Source organism: Theropithecus gelada, chromosome 1 (genome assembly GCF_003255815.1).
Source record: "Theropithecus gelada isolate Dixy chromosome 1, Tgel_1.0, whole genome shotgun sequence".
Classification (NCBI taxonomy): Eukaryota; Metazoa; Chordata; class Mammalia; order Primates; family Cercopithecidae; genus Theropithecus; species Theropithecus gelada.
The window spans coordinates 74,774,992-74,794,240 of NC_037668.1; the positions used below are offsets into that span (position 1 = coordinate 74,774,992).

At 40.6% G+C, this 19,249-nt stretch overlaps 2 pseudogenes; one reads left to right on the forward strand and one right to left on the reverse strand.

Moving 5' to 3' along the window:
* The first annotated feature begins 4,185 nt into the window (after positions 1–4,185).
* Positions 4,186–19,249, forward strand: part of LOC112626621 — an 87,317-nt pseudogene continuing 72,253 nt past the window's right edge.
* LOC112621275 lies at positions 7,776–8,486 on the reverse strand (annotated as a pseudogene).

A 19,249-nucleotide genomic window follows, 5' to 3' on the forward strand; every position in this document is an offset into this window, starting at 1 on the left:
GTAGCTCACTGAAGGACTGGCACAGAAGCTTCATATTGTTTCAACACCTTCAGGGAAGAATGGCTTCCCTGGTGGCATCTGTCACCAAGGTAGAACCTTTAAAAGAATTTAAAGAAATAGATAGTACTTTTTTCTTTTCTTTTTCTTTATTTAATTTTTTATCCAGATATTTAAGGAAATTTTTTTCAAGTCACTGGCTGAACACAGAGATAAAGAAACAGACACATCAGTGATCACATATGATAACGAATATCATATGTGACATTTAACCCCCTAAGAGGGTTAGGGGGAAGGATGGAAAAATATTTAAAGAAATAATGAATGAAAACTTCCCAAATTTGAGGAAAGACACAAATCTACAGATCTAAGAAATTCAGTGTCTAAGAAGCTCAATGACATCCAAGAAGGATGAACTCAGAGACCTACACCAAAACATATTACAATTAAACTGTTAAAATAAATAATCTTGCAAACAGCAAGAAAGAAGTGATTTGTCACATACAAATGAGGTAGGAGGTGGGGCTCAGACACCAGACCAGATTGAGGACTAGCTAAAACAGTGCTGGGAAGAAAACAGCTTTCAATCAGACACACCTACCAGTGTGCCACATCAATTTATCATTACCATGGCAACACCCAGGAGCTACTGCCCAATTCTACAGCAATGACCCAATGACCCAAAAGTTACTACCCTTTCCCTAGACATTTCTGCATAACCACTCCTTAATCTGCATGCAATTAAAGTGGGTGTAAATATGACTGCAAAACTGCCCTAAGCTGCTACTCTCAGCCTATGGGGTAGCCCTGCTCTGCAGGAGCAGTCATGGAGCTGTAACACTGCCAGAATTATAACACTGCCTCTTCAGTAAAACTGTTTTCTTCTGCCTCTGAATTGTCATTGAATTCTTTCCTGGACAAAGCCAAGAACCCTAGTAAGCTAAGCTCCACTTTGGAGTTCACCTGCCCTGCATCACAAGGAATCCTCATTGAGCTTAATAACTAGTTTCTCATCAGAAACCATAGAGGCCAAAAAATCATGGGATGATACACTTAAAGTATACTTTTTAAAAATCCTGATCCCTTCACAAAACAAGCAGAGCAAATAGGATAGAAATAAAAAAGAGCTACGGACAATTCAACAAAGGTGGATGACAAGTGGGAAGGGAAAGATTAGTGATTATAAGATTCTCTTGGGCCTAAGAAGCCTGAAAACCAATCAGGAAAATTTCCTTTCCAGGACAGAGTCCCACATTGGGAACAATTGTGAGCAATAGAATCTAAAAAAGAGGGGTGAAGGAAGTACATGAGTCCTACAATAGTGAGAAAGTAGGAAATAGGAAGTAGATTTCAAAAATCACTATGAGGCCATAATTTTGAAAAGTCCTGAGTTACAAAAGAAGAGAGAGTCTTTGAGCCCTGAAGCTAGGTAAACTATCCTGACAAACTCCCAGTCCCCTGCATAGTAAATTCCCCCCAAAAGTTCAAGAAAAGTCCCATCACTTGAACAGGAGCAACAGAAAAAGATTGTGCTCTATCCCATATCAAAATACCACAAGTATTTTCTGCTTAATGTCAGCAATCTTCCTGAATATCAGACAATCTGCATAAAAATACTAATTAGGGGTCATTTTCCCTTTATTTTGAATGGTAAAAACTATAAGCATTACATATTAGGGCCACTAAAACACCTAGGGTGTAAAATTTCATAAAGCACTCTCACTCAGGTTCACGGAAGTGTGATTAAGGTAATAGATGTTCTAGGTGATTTGTAATTTTTCATGCTTTTTCTGTATTTTTAACAGTTGTTTATAATTCCCAAGTAACATTTATCTAATCCAAAAATAATAACATTTCTGTTTTAAAAACATAAAGGACACTTTGGGTCTTGTTTGAAAAGATCAGTTCTTACCCTTAAAGACACAGGTCAGAAACACAGGCAAGTATATTGTTAAAGATGATGGTATAAAAATCTCCCATTCCAACAACCTCAGGAAGACATTAGAATACTCTGTTGCATTCTGAATATGAACATCAGAGCCTGAAGTTTCTGACTTCAAGACCAGGACTTTTCCTCAGTATTGCTCTGTCCTGGGACTGTACCTTTTCTCTTTTTCTCTTTACTTTTTTTTTTTTTGAGATGAAATTTCGCTTTTGTTATGCAGGCTGGAGTGCAATGGTGCGATCTCGGCTCACCACAACCTCCACCTCTCAGGTTCAAGCGATTCTCCTGTCTCAGCCTCCCAAGTAGCTGGGATTACAGGCATAAGCCACTACGCCCACCTAATTTTGTATTTTATTTTTAGTAGAGAAGGAGTTTCTCCATGTTGGTCAGGCTGGTATTGAACTCCCGACCTCAGGTGATCTGCCCGCCTAGGCCTCCCAAAGTGCAGGGATTACAGGCATGAGACACTGCACCTGGCCTCTTTACCTTTTTAAAAAAATTTTTAGTTGACAGGTAATAATTGTTTGTGCCTTCTCTTTCATGTAAATTTTTGTTGTCGTTGTTGTTGTTTTGAGACAAGGTCTCCCTCTGTTGCCCAGGCTGGAGTGCAGTGGCACAAACACAGCTCACTAAAGCTTCTACCTCCTGGGTTCAAGTGAGCCTGCCACCTCAGCCTTCCAACGAGCTGGGGTCACAGGTATGTGCCAATGTGCCCAGCTAATTTTTTTTTCTTTTTTGTAGAGACAAAGTCTTGCAATGTTGCTCAGACAATCCTCCCCACTCACCTTCCCAAAGTGCTAAGAATACAGGCGTGAGCCACCACGTGCAGCCAATAGAAATTCTTTGATTTTTTTGATAGATTTTTTTCCCCAAGATAAATAGAAAGCTTTTCCCCAGCCTTTTAATTTTTAAAAACTTTTAAGCTTAAGACACCCTTTTCTCAACCCCTCAATCTGGCCCTTCATGTTTGCTCAAAAGAGATTTCTAGAAGCCAATGTGAGAAAGCGGCACACTCTATGATTCAAATTATATGACATTCTAGAAAAGGCAAAACTATGGAGACAGTACAAAGATTAGTGGTTGCCATGGGATGGAGAAAGAAAGGCATGAATAGTCAGAGCACAGAGGATTTTTTAGGAAAGGGAAACGATATGGTACCACAACGGTGGATATATGTCATTATATATTTGACAAAACCCATAGAATGTAAAACACCAAAGAGTGATCCATAATGTAAACTACAGATTTTGGGTGACAATTGTCAGGCCTCTGAGCCCAAGCCAAGCCATCACATCCCCTGTGACTTGCAGGTATAAGCCCAGATGGCCTGAAGTAACTGAAGAATCACAAAAGAAGTGAAAATGCCCTGCCCCACCTTAACTGATGACATTCCACCACAACAGAAGTGAAAATGGCCGGTCTTTGCCTTAAGCGATGACATTAGCTTGTGAAATTCCTTTTCCTGGCTCATCCTGGCTCAAAAAGCTCCCCCACTGAGCACCTTGTAACCCCCACTCCTGCCGGCCAGAGAACAACTCCCCTTTGACTGTAATTTCCCTTTACCTACCTAAATCCTATAAAACAGCTCCACCCTTATCTCCCTTTGCGGACTCTCTTTTCTGACTCAGCCCGCCTGCACCCAGGTGAATTAAAAAGCTTTATTGCTCACACAAAGCCTGTTTGGTGGTGTCTTCACATGGACCCGCATGACAACAATGATGTGTCATTGTCGGTTCGTTAAATGTAAAAGTGTTATACTCTGGTGGAAGATGTTGATAATCAGGGAAGCTGGAAGGGAGGGGTGATATATGGGAACTCCCTGAACTTTCTGCTTAATTTTTCTGTGAACCTGAAACTTCTCTAATAAAATAAATTCTATCAAAAACATAAAAAAGAACAGAGAATGAGAGAGAGGGAGATTTTTTACAAGAATGTATAGAGGTGCTACAAAGGATGACCAGATGGGAACTTTTAGATTCTGGAAAGGCACAGCAGTGCCTCAAAGCTTTCATATGGATATGAGGTGTCATGCACATGGCTCCTATCTGAAAATCTAGTTCTTCTGGTCAACATCTTAGCAGTTTTCACCCTGCAGGCTTAATTAGACTTCCTCTTCCTTATGTCCCTTTCATTTTGAAAGCCCAGTGTTGCCCAGGGGGCATCTCCTTTGTATTTATGAGAGACCTGCATTCTCCCTGGCTCTGTTCTCTCAGGTTCTCTAGAGCTCAGGACCTCTGAGAAGAATGGAGCCCTTCTGCCTTCAGGAACTCATGGCTCACCCCCTCTTGCTGCTGTTCCTCCTCTGCATGTCTCTGCTGCTCTTTCAGGTAATCAGGTTGTACCAGAGGAGGAGATGGATGATCAGAGCCCTGCACCAGTTTCCTGCACCTGGTTCTATGGCCACAGGGAGGTAAGATGAGAAAATTTGTTGGGGAGGTTAAGGGACAGAAACATGAGGTATTTAAAAAAAAAAAAAAAAAAAAACAGCACAGGCTGGTGGGTCATTATGTAATATGCAAAATGCTTTCACACCAATCTCATTTTGATTTTTACAAAAATTCTATGATATGAAGAAGAAAGATATTGTTATTCCTATTTTACAGGTAAGAAAACTGAAGCCAAAAATAGAGATGCAACTTTCCTGTGCTACCCACCTCATAAATGACAGAAATGAAACTTGAACCCTGGTCTTCTGATTGCAGGCCAAAGTCTTTACTACTTTCAGGACTCTGGGTGTTCTACAGCGAAATAGACCAAGCCAATTATTAACAGGAAATATACAAAGATGCTACAGCTTCTAATGAAGCTGGAAATAGGAAAACATGTAGCAAATTAGAAAGGAAAGTAGAAAGATGAGCAGCAACCACAAATTAGTAAAAGGCATGTGGGACTTTGCTGCTTTGGAGGCAGATAAAGCATGAGTGGGCATATCCAGAGCAAAGACGAGGTAGGGAATCGGTGGTGACTAAGGGTTTACCTTGTGCCAGGAATTTTATGTTTATAATCTCACTTAATTTTCACGGCAGCTTTGTGAAATATATTTGGTCTTCCTATTATACATGTGAGGAAATCATGGCCCTGATGACCTAGATAATGAATAAGTGTCAGATTGGGATTTGAACTTAAATCTCCAAAGCTCACGCTGCAGTGAGAAGACCAATCACTCAGCAACAGGTCCTGAGTACTTGCCCTGTGCCAGGAAGTTTCTGTGGAGGTGCTGGAGACACATGGAGAAAAAAACAATGCCTTCAGCAATTGTGAACCTGTCTGATGGGGTGGTGTCCACAGGCCTTCAACTTAGCACGTGGTCCATCTAAGGGAAAGGGGTTCTCCTGGGGTGACAACATTTACTAACCAGTCATGACTTATCTTATGACAGTTTTACCCAGTACAGGAGTTTGAGGTGTATCATGAACTGATGGAAAAATACCCATGTGCCGCTCCCTTGTGGGTTGGACCCTTTACGATGTTCTTCAGTGTCCATGACCCAAACTATGCCAAGATTCTCCTGAAAAGACAAGGTAAAAACCAAGAGGGGCTTCCAGTACAGAGCAGCAACAAAAGAGTCTCAGGGTGTCTATTGCATTAGGGAAGGACAGCTTGAAGCATTTTTAAGGGAAATCCATCATTTGATATGTAGAAGGAAAGATTCCATGTCCTCCTTGACATCATAGTCAGGACTCTATTGAGGGCTATTGTAGAGAATTCTCTGATCCATTTCCAAGCAACCGTCTCTCCCTACATCGAAAATTTTTCTGATGCTTCCATCACATTTACTTACCTCAGACCCCCAGGACTACCACTTACCACCACTGTGAACATACAGTGGGTTGGGGATGCAGAGGTGGTTTGCTTACAATTGGCTTAATGCCAGTGTTGCACAGAGATGAGTGTTCACCATAGATGCTTTGCCCACCAATGATGCCTGTCCTCTGGGAATGGCCAGTGCCAGGTGGAGGCTCTGGCAAGTGGACACCAGTTCTCCATCAGGTCCCTAGTGTGGGAATTCCATGGAATTGCAAAGCTGCTTCTTGGCCGTGGCAAGATGTATGTAGGATTCCTCCACTGGGCTTTCCTCAACTGCCTGTTGGCATGTAAGGCTGACCTTTGCCTCATTCTCCCAGCTACCTAGATGGCTCACTCAGTTATAAAATGCCTCCACACCTCTCTTCATGCTTCTGCAAAATTTCAAGCAGCCTATGGCTCTCTCATGTCACAGGTCACTCTGCCAGAATCACCACCTTTGCATCCTTGTTGAAAATGAATTGACAACATATGTATGGGTTTATTTTTGGAGTCTGATATCTACACTTAATGCCAGTACCACATTGTTTTGGTGACTATAACTTTGCAGTAAGTTTGAAATCAAGATGTATGAGTTCTCCAGCTTTGCTGTTCTTTTTCAAGGTGGTTTTGACTGTTTTGTTTCCCTTGAAATATGATACAAATGTTAGAATTGGCTTTTCCATTTCTGCAAAGAAGGCCAATGTGATTTTCACAGGGATTCCATTGAATCTGCAGATCAACTTGGAGAGTATTGTCATCTGCACAGTATTGTCTTTCAATTTATTAACATGGATGTCTTTTTTCTTATGTACGTTTTCTTTAATTTCTTTCAGCAGTGTTTTTTAGTTTTCAGTATACAAGTCTTTTGTTTCGTTTGTTAAATTTATTCTTAAGTATTTTATGTTTTGATGCTATTGTAAATAGAGTTTTTTAAACTTTCTTTTCAGACTGTTCATTGCTAGTGTACAGAAATACAACTGATTTTGGTGTGTTGATTTTGTATGCTGCAAAGTTTCTGAATTTGTTTATTAGCTCTGACAGTTTTCTTGCAGATTTTTTAGGATTTTCTATATTTAAGATCATGTAATATGTGAATACAGATAACTGTAGTTTTTCTCCTTCCAATTTGGATGGCTTTTTTCCTTTTCATTGCCCAATTGCTCTAGCCAGAACTTCTGTTACAGTGTTGAATGTAAGTTGTGAAAGTAGATGTCTCTGTCATGATCTTAGGGGGAAAGATTTGAGTCTTGCACCACTCAGTGTAATACTAACTGTAAGTTTTTCATATATGCCTTTTAGCATGTCGAGAAACTTTCTCTGTAATCCAAGTTTACTGAGTGTTTTTATCATGAAAGGGTGTTGTGTTTTGTAAAATATTTTTCCTGTAACAACTGAGATCATCATGTGGTTTTTTTCTTCATTCTATTAAAGTGCTCTTGCATTCCTGGAATAAATCCCACTTGGTCATTATGTAAAATTGCCTAATATCCTGCTGGACTCCATTTGCTAGTATTTTTTGAAGAATTTTTTAATCTGTATTCATAAGGAATATTGGGCTATACTTTTCTTTTTTTGTACTATTTTGTCTGGCTTAGGCATCAGGGTAATGCTGGCATCATAGAAGGAGTTAGGAAGTGCTCCTTCTCTCCTTCTTCTGTTTTTTAGAAGAGTTTTAGAAGTATTGGCCCTAATTTATCTTTAAATGTGTGGTAGAATTCATCAGCAAAGCGCCCAGGTCCTGTGCTTTTCTTTATTAGCGATTTTTTATTGCTAGTTCATTCTCTTTACCTTACCAGCTATAGGTCCATTCAGATTTTCTACTTGTTCTTGAGTCAGTTTGGTAGTCCTTGTGCTTTCAAGAATTTGTCCAATTCATCTAGGTTACACAATTCGTCAGCATACAATCGTTCATAGTATCCTCTTTATTGACATTTAACATGGAAACATCACTTTTATTGACAGTTTAGGGCCACAATGAACAGACAGTTTCACTGAACAGAAATAGGACAGTCTCAAGACAACAGAGTATAAAATTGTAGGAAAAGGGTTAATATTCTTCACCCTCATCCTCTCCCTCTGTGCTATCTGCTCCAACCTCCTCATAATCCTTCTTAAGGGCAGCCATGTCCTCTCCTTCCTCTAGCCACTCATTCATATACCAGTGAACAGAGGCATGCTTATCATACATCAGGTCAAACGTGTGGTCCAGGCAAGCCCAGGCCTCAACAACTGCTGTGGTGTTGCTCAGCATGCACATAGCTCTCTATACATTGACCAGGTCTCCCCCAGGTACCTCACGGGGCAGCTGGTAATTAATACCAACCTTAAAACCAGTGGGATACCAATCCACAAACTGGATAGTAGGCTTGGTCTTAATGGTGGTGATGGCAGCATTGACATCTTTGGGGACCATGTACCAATGGTACAACAGGCAGCAAGCCATGTATTTACCATGGCAAGAGTCACATTTCACTATCTATCTGGTTGGCTGGCTCAAAGCAAGCATTGGTGATCTTTGCTACAGCAAGTTGTTCGTGATAGGCTTTCTCAGCAGAGATGATGAGGGCATATGTGGTCTAAGGGAAGTGGATGCAGAGGCAGTGCACCAGTTTGGTCTAGACTTCTGTCAGATTAACATTCAGGGCTCCATCAAATCTGAGGGAAGCAATGATGGAGGACACAGTCTGCCTAGTTAAAGCTAGTGTAGGTTGGGCACTCAATATTAAGGTTTCTCCACAGATGTCATAGATGGCCTCATTGTCTGCCACGAAGGCACAATCAGAGTGCCACAGGGTGATGTGGGAGATGAAGATAGAATTATACAAGTATAGCTGTGGAAATAATGGGGGGTTGGGTATGTGGAGAACTCCAACTTGGACTTCTTGCCATAATCAACAGAAAGAACATTCCACCAGCAGAGAAGTGAACCCAGAATAAGTTCCCTCACCAAAGCAGTAAAAAACCAAGAAATTCTGAAGACCTGTGCACTAGTCAACCATCTTGCAAATTCAGTCCAAGATGAGGTCAATATAATCCCCTTGCCTATGCAATAGTGCCCTCAAGTATAGTTATAGGCAGCATCTTCCTTGCCTGTGATGAGCTGCCCAGGGTGGAAGAACTGGCAGTAGATGCCAGTGTGAACTTTGTCAATGACTCCAGGTTCAACATCTACAAACACTGCCCTAGTCACATGGTTGTCAGCACCTGCCTCACTGAAGAAGGTACTGAAGGAGTCATTTCTTCCCACAATAGTCTTGTCTCTTGGCCTTGCCATCAGGCTAGAGGCCATGTTCCAGGCAGTAGAGATCCTAGCAGGAACTGCCAATCTGGACATCAGCCTAGCCAACGTGGAGCTGCACTCAAATATGACAGGGACTTGTGAGGTTCTGCAAGGTTGAAGGAGGTGAAGGGACAGCAACAAGGATCTCCCACTAACAGACAACCACGGAGTCCAAGGGAGTAGTCCATAGTGTCCTCTTATAATTCTTTTATTATCTGTAATAATAAGTTGATAGTAATGTCCCTACTTTCATTTCTGATTGTAGTAACTTGATTCTTCTCACTTTTCTTGATAATCTAATTAAAGTTTTGTCAATTTTGTTAATCTTCTCAAAGAAATAATTTTTATTTGTTGATTTTTTTCTGTTGTTTTCCTGTTTTTATTTTATTTGTCTCAGCTGTAATCTTTATTATTTCTTTCCTTCAGTAGCTTTGAGTTTCATTTGCCCTTCTTTTTCCAATTCATTAAAGTATACAGTTAGGGTATTGATTTAAGGACTTTATTTTTTAAATGAAGATATTTAAGCTATAAAAATCTCATTAAGCACTGCTTTTGCTGACTTCCATAACATTGGGTATATTGTTTTCATTTTCATTTGCCTTGAAATATTTTCTAATGTCCCTTTTTTTTTTTTTTTTTTTTTTTTTTGAGACGGAGTCTGGCTCTGTCGCCCAGGCTGGAGTGCTGTGGCCGGATCTCAGCTCACTGCAAGCTCCGCCTCCCGGGTTTACGCCATTCTCCTGCCTCAGCCTCCGGAGTAGCTGGGACTACAGGAGCCCGCCACCTCGCCCGGCTAGTTTTTTGTATTTTTTAGTAGAGACGGGGTTTCACCGTGTTAGCCAGGATGGTCTCGATCTCCCGACCTCGTGATCCGCCCGTCTCGGCCTCCCAAAGTGCTGGGATTACAAGCTTGAGCCACCACGCCCGGCCTCTAATGTCTCTTATGATTTATTCCTTGTCCCTTTGGTTGTTTAAGCATGTCTTGCTTAATATTCATGTTCTGTGAATTTTCCTGTTTCACTTCTGATACTGATTTCTAGTTTTATTCTATTTCTACTTTTATTCTATGGAGAGGTATTTTTGTATGATTTCAATCTTTTTAAATTTATTGAGACTTTTTTTGTGACTTACCATATGATCTATGCTGAAAAATGACCCATGCGCTCTTGAGAAGAACATGTAATCTGCTGTTGTTAGGTGGAGCATTTAGAACATGTCTGTTTGGCATAATTATAGTGTTGTTCAAGTTCTCTATTTCCTTATTAATTTTTTGTATTGTTCTGTCCATTATTGAAAGGGATGTAGTGAATTCTCCAATTATAATGTTAGAACTGTCTATTTCTCCCTTAAATGCTGTCAGCTTGCCTCATATACTGTGGGGTTCTATTGTTAGGTATATATGTATGTATTTATAACTGTTATATCTTCTTGATGGATTGACTCCTTAACAATACATAATGTCTTTCTTTATGTCACAATATTTTAAAGTATATTTAACTGATAATCACCCTGCTCTCTTTTCCTTACTGTTTGCATAGAACACCTTTTCTACCCTTTCACTTTTAACCTCTTTGTTTCTTCAGAGCTAAAGTGAGTCTCTTGTAAGCAGCATATTAGTGGATCCCATTTTTTAGTCCATTCTGCCAATCTCTGCCTTTTAATTGAATAGTTTAACCCAGTTACATTTAAAATAATTACTGATAAGGAAGCACTTATTTCTGACATTTCACTGTTGGTTTTTTGTATGTCTTATACCTTTTTTTAGAGATAGCATCTTGCTCTGTCACCTAGGGTAGGGTGCAGTGGTGCCATCATAGCTCACTGCATCCTCTAGCTCTTGGGCTCAAGTAATTCTCCCACTTCAGCCTCCTGAGTAGTTGGGACTATAGGCCTGCACCACCATGCCTGGATAATTTTTTCTTTTGTATAGACAAGGGTCTCACTATGTTGTCCAGGCTGGTCTCAAACTTCTGGCTTCAAACAATGCTTCCCCATCCGTCTCCCAAAGTGCTGAGACTACAAGTGTCACCACTGTGCTCAGCCTGTCATACATATTTTATGTTCCTCACTTCCTCCATTACTGCCTACTTTGGTGTTTAATTAATTTTTGTTTTTTCATATGGCGACATTTTTATGTTACTCTTCTCATTTCCTTATCTATATATTTTTAGTTATTTTCATAGTGGTTAATGTGGGATTACAATTAATATCTTAAAGCTATATCAACTTGGTTTAAATTAATACAAATTTAGCTCAATAGTATCCAAAAATTCTCATCCTATACATCTCCATCTCTATATATTGTTATTGTCACAGATTGCATCTTTATACATTGTGTGCCCATAACATAGATTTATAACTGTTGTTTTATGCATGTGTATGTATACCATGTAAGCAAAAAGAGGAGTTAAAAACCAAAGATACAATAATACTGACTTTTATGTTTACCTATGTAGTTACCCTCACCAGTGTTCATTTTTTTACATGGCTCTGAGTTACTGCTTAGTGATCTTTCATTTCAGCCTGAAAGGCCCACTTTAGCACTTCTTGTGGAGTAGGTCTATTAAAAACAAACCCTCTCAACTTTTGTTTATAGGGAATGTCATAATTTCTCTTTCATTCTTGAAGGATCATTTTGCTAAATATTTAATTCCTAGTTGGCTTTCTCACTGCCTTCTGACCTCCATGGTTTCTGATTAGAAATAGGCTGTTAATTTTATTGAAGATCTCTTGTATGAGATGAGTCACCTTCTCTGTTGCTGCTTTCCAGATTTTCTCTTTATCTTTGGCTTTCAACAAATTGATAATAATGTGTCTCAGGGTGAATCTCTTTGAGTTTATCCTGCTTGTAGTTCATTGGGCTTCTTTTCCTATAGATTCATGTCTTTCCTCAAATTTTGGATATTTTCAGTCATTATTTCTTCAATGTTAGTTCTCTCTCTTCTCTCTTTTGGGACTTCAATTATGCATATGTTAGTATGCTTGAGGGTATCCCACAGGTCTCTTAGGACCATTCATTTTTTTCATTCTGTTTTCTATTTCTGCTCCTCAGATTCAACAATCTCAATTGACCTATCTCCAACTGCTAATTTTTTCTCTCCCTGCTCAAATCAACTGCTGAAACCTTATAAACTTTTTGTTTCAGTTACTGTATACTCCAGTTCCGGAACTTTATTTGTTTCTGTTCACAACTTATATGTCTTTGTTAATATTCTCTATTGTTCATACATCAGTATTTTGGTTTTGTTTCATCTTTGGCCGTGGTTTATTTTAGGTCTTTGAGCATATTTAAGACAGTTGATTTAAAGTTGTCTAGTAAGTCCAACATCTAGGCTTCCTCAATAACAGTTTCTTTTCATTTATTTTTCTTGTGCATAAGTCATACATCCTTTGTTTCTTTTATATGCTTTGCAATTTTTTTTGTTTAAAACTGAACATTTTAAATGTCATGTAAGAAAAAAAGGAATAAAAGAAAAAAAGTAGAAAATAAAATAAAAATATTCTCCAGGTCTTTCCTGGTTGGTTCTGTGTTGGGGCACACCTTTAGTATTTGATCAGGGCATTTACAAGTTTGCCTTTTTAGCTTTCTCTTTCTTCTTGCACTTTGTGTAAGGACTAGTCAAAGTTAAAAGCCTATGGTCTTATCATGTCTTTTCCAAGCATGCAGTCTACCCTGTGTATGTGTAGGTACCCTGTTATATGTGAGAACATCTTAAAGCATTGATTCCAAAAAAAATTCCCATTCCCGGCTTTTCCTTCTAGGTTTCAGTGTGTTTATTATTGCCTCAATTATTCTTTTTTGTCCCAGGAAGCAGTGATAGTTCTTTTGCTTCTCAATGTTTTTGAGGAACACTTCCCTGCCCTGAGAGAATTCTGAGTTAGGTAAAACATAGGCAAGCCCCAGTCCTTTAGAAAACCCACAGAGTTCAAAACAAACAAAATTCCTTGAGAACAAAGACCACTCTGCTTTCTCTAGGATCCAGGAATCAGAACCCCTTGAGAATGCAAGCTGCCATCTTCAAGATTGCCATGGCACTGGAGAGGGATGTGGGGCAAGGCTAAATTACAATGCCACCAATCTTTTCTATTCTTTTTCAGTGGCCTTTCTTCTGATTAAGTGCTCACTTGGTTGCTGTAAACAACTAACTGTCTTCCAGAATTCTGCTAAAGTTGACTATAACAGTTTTTTTGCGAGATAATTTTTGTTTTTGCTTTGGGGAGGGATGGCCCTGGACAGTTCCTAATCTAGCATTTTTGCTGATGTCACTCCTAGACATTATTTTTTAGGACCCTGGAATGTCTAGAGTAGAAAGGCTCATGCTTATTAGCCCTAAATGTAAACATACACACATTCTTCCCAAAATAGTTTTGGAAACATCCTTAACAATTCTATCAGTCTCTTTTAACCGTTTCCGAAGAAATGCCAGAATTATCTTCCAACAAGTAGATTTGGAGGATGAGAATGAGGAATTAGTTAAGAAGGGGTCCCAACTTTTGACAGGGAATAGGGAATATAGTCATGTCTTTAAGTGGATAGAGGAAGAGGAGGCTATCTGGTGTTGAAGGGATAGATCAGGTTTGGATTTGCTGGGGCCCTGAGGTGTCTGTGTGGTACACAAAGGGAAATGTCTAGAGGGCAGTTGTTTTATATTGAAGTCTATGAACAGAGAGAAAGACAGAGAGAATACACTAGGGCCTGAGAGAATGAATGCCGTAAGGTATCTTCCTACCCTTAGAACTCAAGGTATTTTACAGGTTCATTTCACCTGGACTTCTGCAGAAAGTGAATCTCATATTAACAGTCCTCTCTTTTCCTAGATGTTCATATGTTTTCTCCCCCATTTTTACTTCCCTGTCTTTATCCCACATAAAGACATTGATGGCATGAATGAAGGATACTAATTCTTGTTTTCCAAAAACTGTAAAACCAAGGTTATGTCCCTTACCTTTTCTTCTGATTCATTTATATACATCTTTCTCAAACAAATCCAACAAGGGTAAAATCTACAATTTATCTCAAAGTCATGTTCCTGTGTCTAGCTTTACATGTCTGTGTCAAAAGAAATTGAAGCTTTAAAATGTTGTCAGAGAGTTCCCCAACAAAAACAAATGTGTTTTTTCAACTTACATCGTGGGGTCATTTCAATTTCCACAAAGAAAATTATACTTTGTTTTCCACTGCTATTGACCTTGTAGCACCAAGTGCTGTGGAGAAAGAATAAATAAGTTCTCATTCTACTTCTGTGGCTTCCCTGGGATTCTAAGGGCTGAAAAACTAGCCTCCAACCACCTTGCACACTAGCTATTTGTGTTACTCCCAAGAAATATGGAAACGTACAAAAGTTACCTCTCATTTTAACTCGTGATTTTCACCTAATGCCATTTTTTGCCTCCTTTGTTCTGTTTTACAGATCCCAAAAGCACAATTATCCACAAAATCCTTGAATCCTGGGTTGGTATGTGTATTAGTCCACTCTCATACTGCTATAAAGACATAGCTGAGACTGGGTAACTTATAATGAAAAGAGGTTTAACCGACTCATGGTTCTATTGGCTATACAGGCTTCTGCTTCTTGGGAGGTCGCAGGAAACTTACAGTTGTGGTGGAAGGCAAAGGAAAAGCAGGCACACCTTCACATCGCCACCAGGAGTAGGGGGGGAGACTGTTGCACTCTTATAAACAAGCAGACCTAGGGAGAATTCTATCACAAGAACAGTAAGGGGAAAGTCCACCCCCATGACTCTGTCACCTTCCACCAGGCCTCCCCTCCAACACTGAGGATTACAATTTGATGTAAGACTGAGGTGGAGACTCAGAGCCAAACCACATCAGTATGTGTGTCTGATCCTTTCTCATCTGAGCCTGGTGGAGGTAGAGGTGTGGGGAGAGATTACTTTCCTGATAGACACTAAATGCTCCTGTTCTCCCCCACCTTACCACAACCTACACTCGCTTTTGCTTCAGAAGCCTGAGCTCAATCCTGCCTTGCCCTTCATAGCGTCTCCTCTTATTCTACGTGTTTGGGACTGGTCCTTTATTTCTGGTGTAGCTAGGGGTAGGGGTGGAGGAATAAGAAGGGGCCTGGAGGTCATATTCTCTCCTCCTCACACCAACTGATGTCACTATCCCAGGTAGTCCCCACTTGAAGATCATGGAAAAAGAAGGAGAGTCCCTCAGCCTGCTAGCATGGACCTTATTGAGAATGGTGCCCTGGAAGAGGTTGCCATTGTGAAAGTTGCTTAAGATCACTCTTTCTCCTTTTCCCACCACACTTCCCCTCCCTTTTCTGGGCAACCTGCCTTTGCAGCTAAGCAAGTTCACACCAGGAGATTCAGGATCCGGGTAGTAGCCCCAGATCCCTGAATCAAATGTGCATGGGTGCCTTCTCTCCCTCTCCTTAGATTTTCCACCCTACAGAGATTTTAATATTATTCACCACAAAATTCATTATCAGTTTTCCCAAACTAATTGTCCCTGGAAAATCTTGCTCTTGAGGATCCCTTTGAAAGAACCCACTCTCCTAAACTAAGTCTTTTATGAACTCAGTGGAAATCTCAAACCCACTTTCCCAGCAGGAATGATAAAGAAAAGCCCCTTTAGTCCTCCATCATTGATCCTCAGCCTGAAGAGAAGCACAAAAGTTATGGAAAGAAAGCAGCACCTCTGCTTCAGTCTGTAACTTTGTGCCAGTCTAAGGCAGTATTTCTCAAAGTGTGGACCTGAACTAGCTGGGACCCTTGTTATAACTCAAAAGTCCTTGATTCTACCTCAACACCTAGGAATTACTGGCTCTGAAGGATTAAGCCAAGGAATCTGCCTCTATCAAGCACCTCAGGTAATTCTCACCCACCCTAAATTTGAACTCTTATCCAGAGGCTGATGAATCTGACCATCAAATAGGATAGGATGGACCTTTTTTTGAGTTCATTGCATAAACAAATTTTCTGATTTGAACTTAATTCCCAAAGGGTTAGGTCTACTCCTGCTCATTCACTCTTTCAGAGCTCTGTCCACTCTAGCTTCTCTCCAGTGTCATAGATAGGGAATTGCACCCTGTGTGCCTAGTCTTTCTTCACTTACCTGGCCTGTGATAGAAACATTTGCCCCTCTCATTTCATAAGGTCAAGGACTTGTGACCCTGGATGGTTCTAAATGGAAAAAGCACCACCAAATTGTGAAACCTGGCTTCAACATCAGCATTCTGAAAATATTCATCACCATGATGTCTGAGAGTGTATGGGTGATGCTGGTAAGAGGAGAAGACAGCATTCCTTCCTGGTCTCTGAAGTGAGGTGCTGCCAGCCATATGGCGAGAGAGACTCTGAGTTCCCTCTGAACCATGTTCACAGCAGTTTATGTGGGGTTATTTGATGTTTAGACCATGACCATCATCATCAGGGCAAGGACCCAGTCTTATATACCCAACACTTCTCACAGGGATGGACTCAGGGTAGGTGCTCAATGAGAAGTAGTTGAATGAATGAATGGGTGAGTCCAGTAGACTCACTACATTTGGAGAACACAAGGCAGAAGAGCAAAGACAACAATAGGAGTAGCCATCCCGACATACAGAAGTGTATCACGTTCAGGAGGTCAAGTCAGGAAAGACTTCCTAAGAAAGGTGGCAGGAGCTTAGTCTTGGAGAATGGGCAGGATTTCTAGAGACAGAGGGTCAGAGAAAAGACTGCCTTGTGGTCAAGGAGAAAGGGGAGCTTTAGCTTTGGCTGAGACAGAAGAGGGTGCAGAGATTTCACAAGACTATCTAGAACCCATAGAGAAGACACAGTTGTATGTCTCCACACCTGCCTTCTTGGAGTTTGGATGGCACAGACATGCCAGGTGGTTTTGAGCACAGCTAAGGTCTGTTTCAGGGGTCCTGAATGAGGTGATTGTGACAACTCAAAGACTAAGTTTCTAGGATCCCAGGCACTGAGTAAAGCAATTCTACACACAGGATCCCAATCATAGTCACAAAGACTTATTAATGATGCAGGAGTTCAGAGATATGGGTTCACCTAAACACGTCACCTTGGATTCATACTTGCCCCATGCTTTCCAGCGTGCCATGCTGTTATCCTTTATGACCCTCGTCACCATGCCCATGTCCCACTCCAAAATAAAAATCAGAGCAAAACATATAAATACAGTGACTGCCAATACTTTTTAAGCACTTACTATGTGTCAGGCTTATTATATCCTCTTATACTACTACACTCTTACAATTTTGCTATATTATCTCCATTTTGTTAGTAAGGATATTGAGATGCAGAGATTAAGCAGTCTGTTCAAGGTCACAAGGCAGGCCGGGTGCAGTGGCTCATGCCTGTAATGTCAGCACTTTGGGAGGCCAAGGTGGGTGGATGGCTTGAGCCCAGGAGGTCAAGACCAGCGTGGTCAGCATGGCCAAACCCCATCTCTACTAAAAATACAAGATCATAAGGCAGATTAGAGGAAGAGCTGGGTTCAAACTCAAGCCTCCTTGAGTTGGAAGAGCACACCCTGAACTGATGCACCTCTCTTCGAGTCTGAGGCTTCTTCCTGACGATGCCCCCTTCAGCCCGCTCCAACCAGTGCCTCTCCTTGCAATGCCCTTACCAACATCCAAACAGACACCACCCCCATTATCACCGACCTCTTGCTCTTTCTCTACTCTTCTTGGCTCCATGACAATTGCAATCTTTCAGAACATCTGATTTTAGTAAAGTGTTTGGAAAAAAGCTTTCAAATTGAATTATTTAATTAATTAACATTACAGAGTTAATAACAGCTTAACAGTGCATAAACATTTATACTGAAATGGAGAACTTCATTTCCATAAACATTTGGCTTTTGACAAAGTGAAATTCTCTGGGATATTGGCAGGTATGTCCAAGGGTGTAAACACATCTGGATCCTACTCTATAGGTGAGGATTTTTGGTCTTGACTCTTAACTGCAAAATCTTTGAGAACAAGAACTATCTCTAACACGTCTCTTTTTTTTTTTTTTAGACGAAGTCTCGCTCTGTCGCCCTGGCTGGAGTGAAGTGGCCTGATCTAGGCTCACTGCCAGCTCCGCCTCCTGGGTTCACGCCATTCTCCTGCCTCAGCCTCTCGAATAGCTGGGACTACAGGCGCCCACCACTACGCCTGGCTAATTTTTTTGTATTTTTGGTAGAGGTGGGGTTTCACCGAATTAACCATGATAGTCTCGATTTCCTGACGTCGTGATCCGCCTGTCTCCGCCTCCTAAAGTGCTGGGATTACAGGCGTGAGCCACCACGCCCCGCCATCTAATTCGTCTCTAAATTATCACTGGATCTGGGAAAAAAAACTTGTCAAGTATTAAATATTTCAGGGATCTTTTCCTAGAATCAAAAACCTCTGTTTATTTATGCTCTCTAAGGATGTTTTTTAATTCTTGTTTTTTATTCCATGTTTTGTCAGCTTAGTTTTTCCATTATAAAAGTTATATAAATGGTAGTACTGCAACTTAGGAAAAAGAGAAAAAAAAAAACCATTGCCCCACCCTTACAAAGTCACAAATAGCATCTAGGGCACAATATTCATTTTCAGTACCGACAAGGTATTTTCTTTTATATGGTTGGCATAGTACGGCAAATTCATTGTGTACACTTTGTATTTTCAAACCCCAACAAGCTCTAAAAGGGACATCAAATAACTTAGAAATTGGGAAAAGAGGGGCATGTGTATGATCATGATATTCATCTCCTGCCCCACAGCAAATGAGAGGAACACATTGCCCAAAACTCATGTCTGGAGCTCTTTCAACATGTCTCCCTGATGACTGTGGACAGCATCGTGAAGTGTGTCTTCAGCCACCAGGGAAGCATCCAGTTGGACAGGTCAGTGACAAAAGGAAGGTACTTGTTCACCAATAACTGTGTCACCCACTAACATGTTCCATCTTCCCTATTCCAGTACCCTGGGCTCATACCTGAGAGCAGTGTTCAACCTTGGCAAAATCTACCAGCGGATGAACAATTTTCTACATCACAACGACCTGGTTTTCAAATTCAGCTCTCAAGGCCAAATCTTTTCTAAATTTAACCAAGAGCTTCATCAGTTCACAGGTTAGTCCTGGGATTTACGTGACCAGAGTCCACTATGAGACATCTCATTGTCTGAGACATAGACTTTGGTGATGGCTGCTTCTACTATGGACATAGGGCATGGCCATCATTCAGCAATGCTAATTTGTACCTCTTAAATGAATGTGCTACATAAATCCTAGGTAGAGAG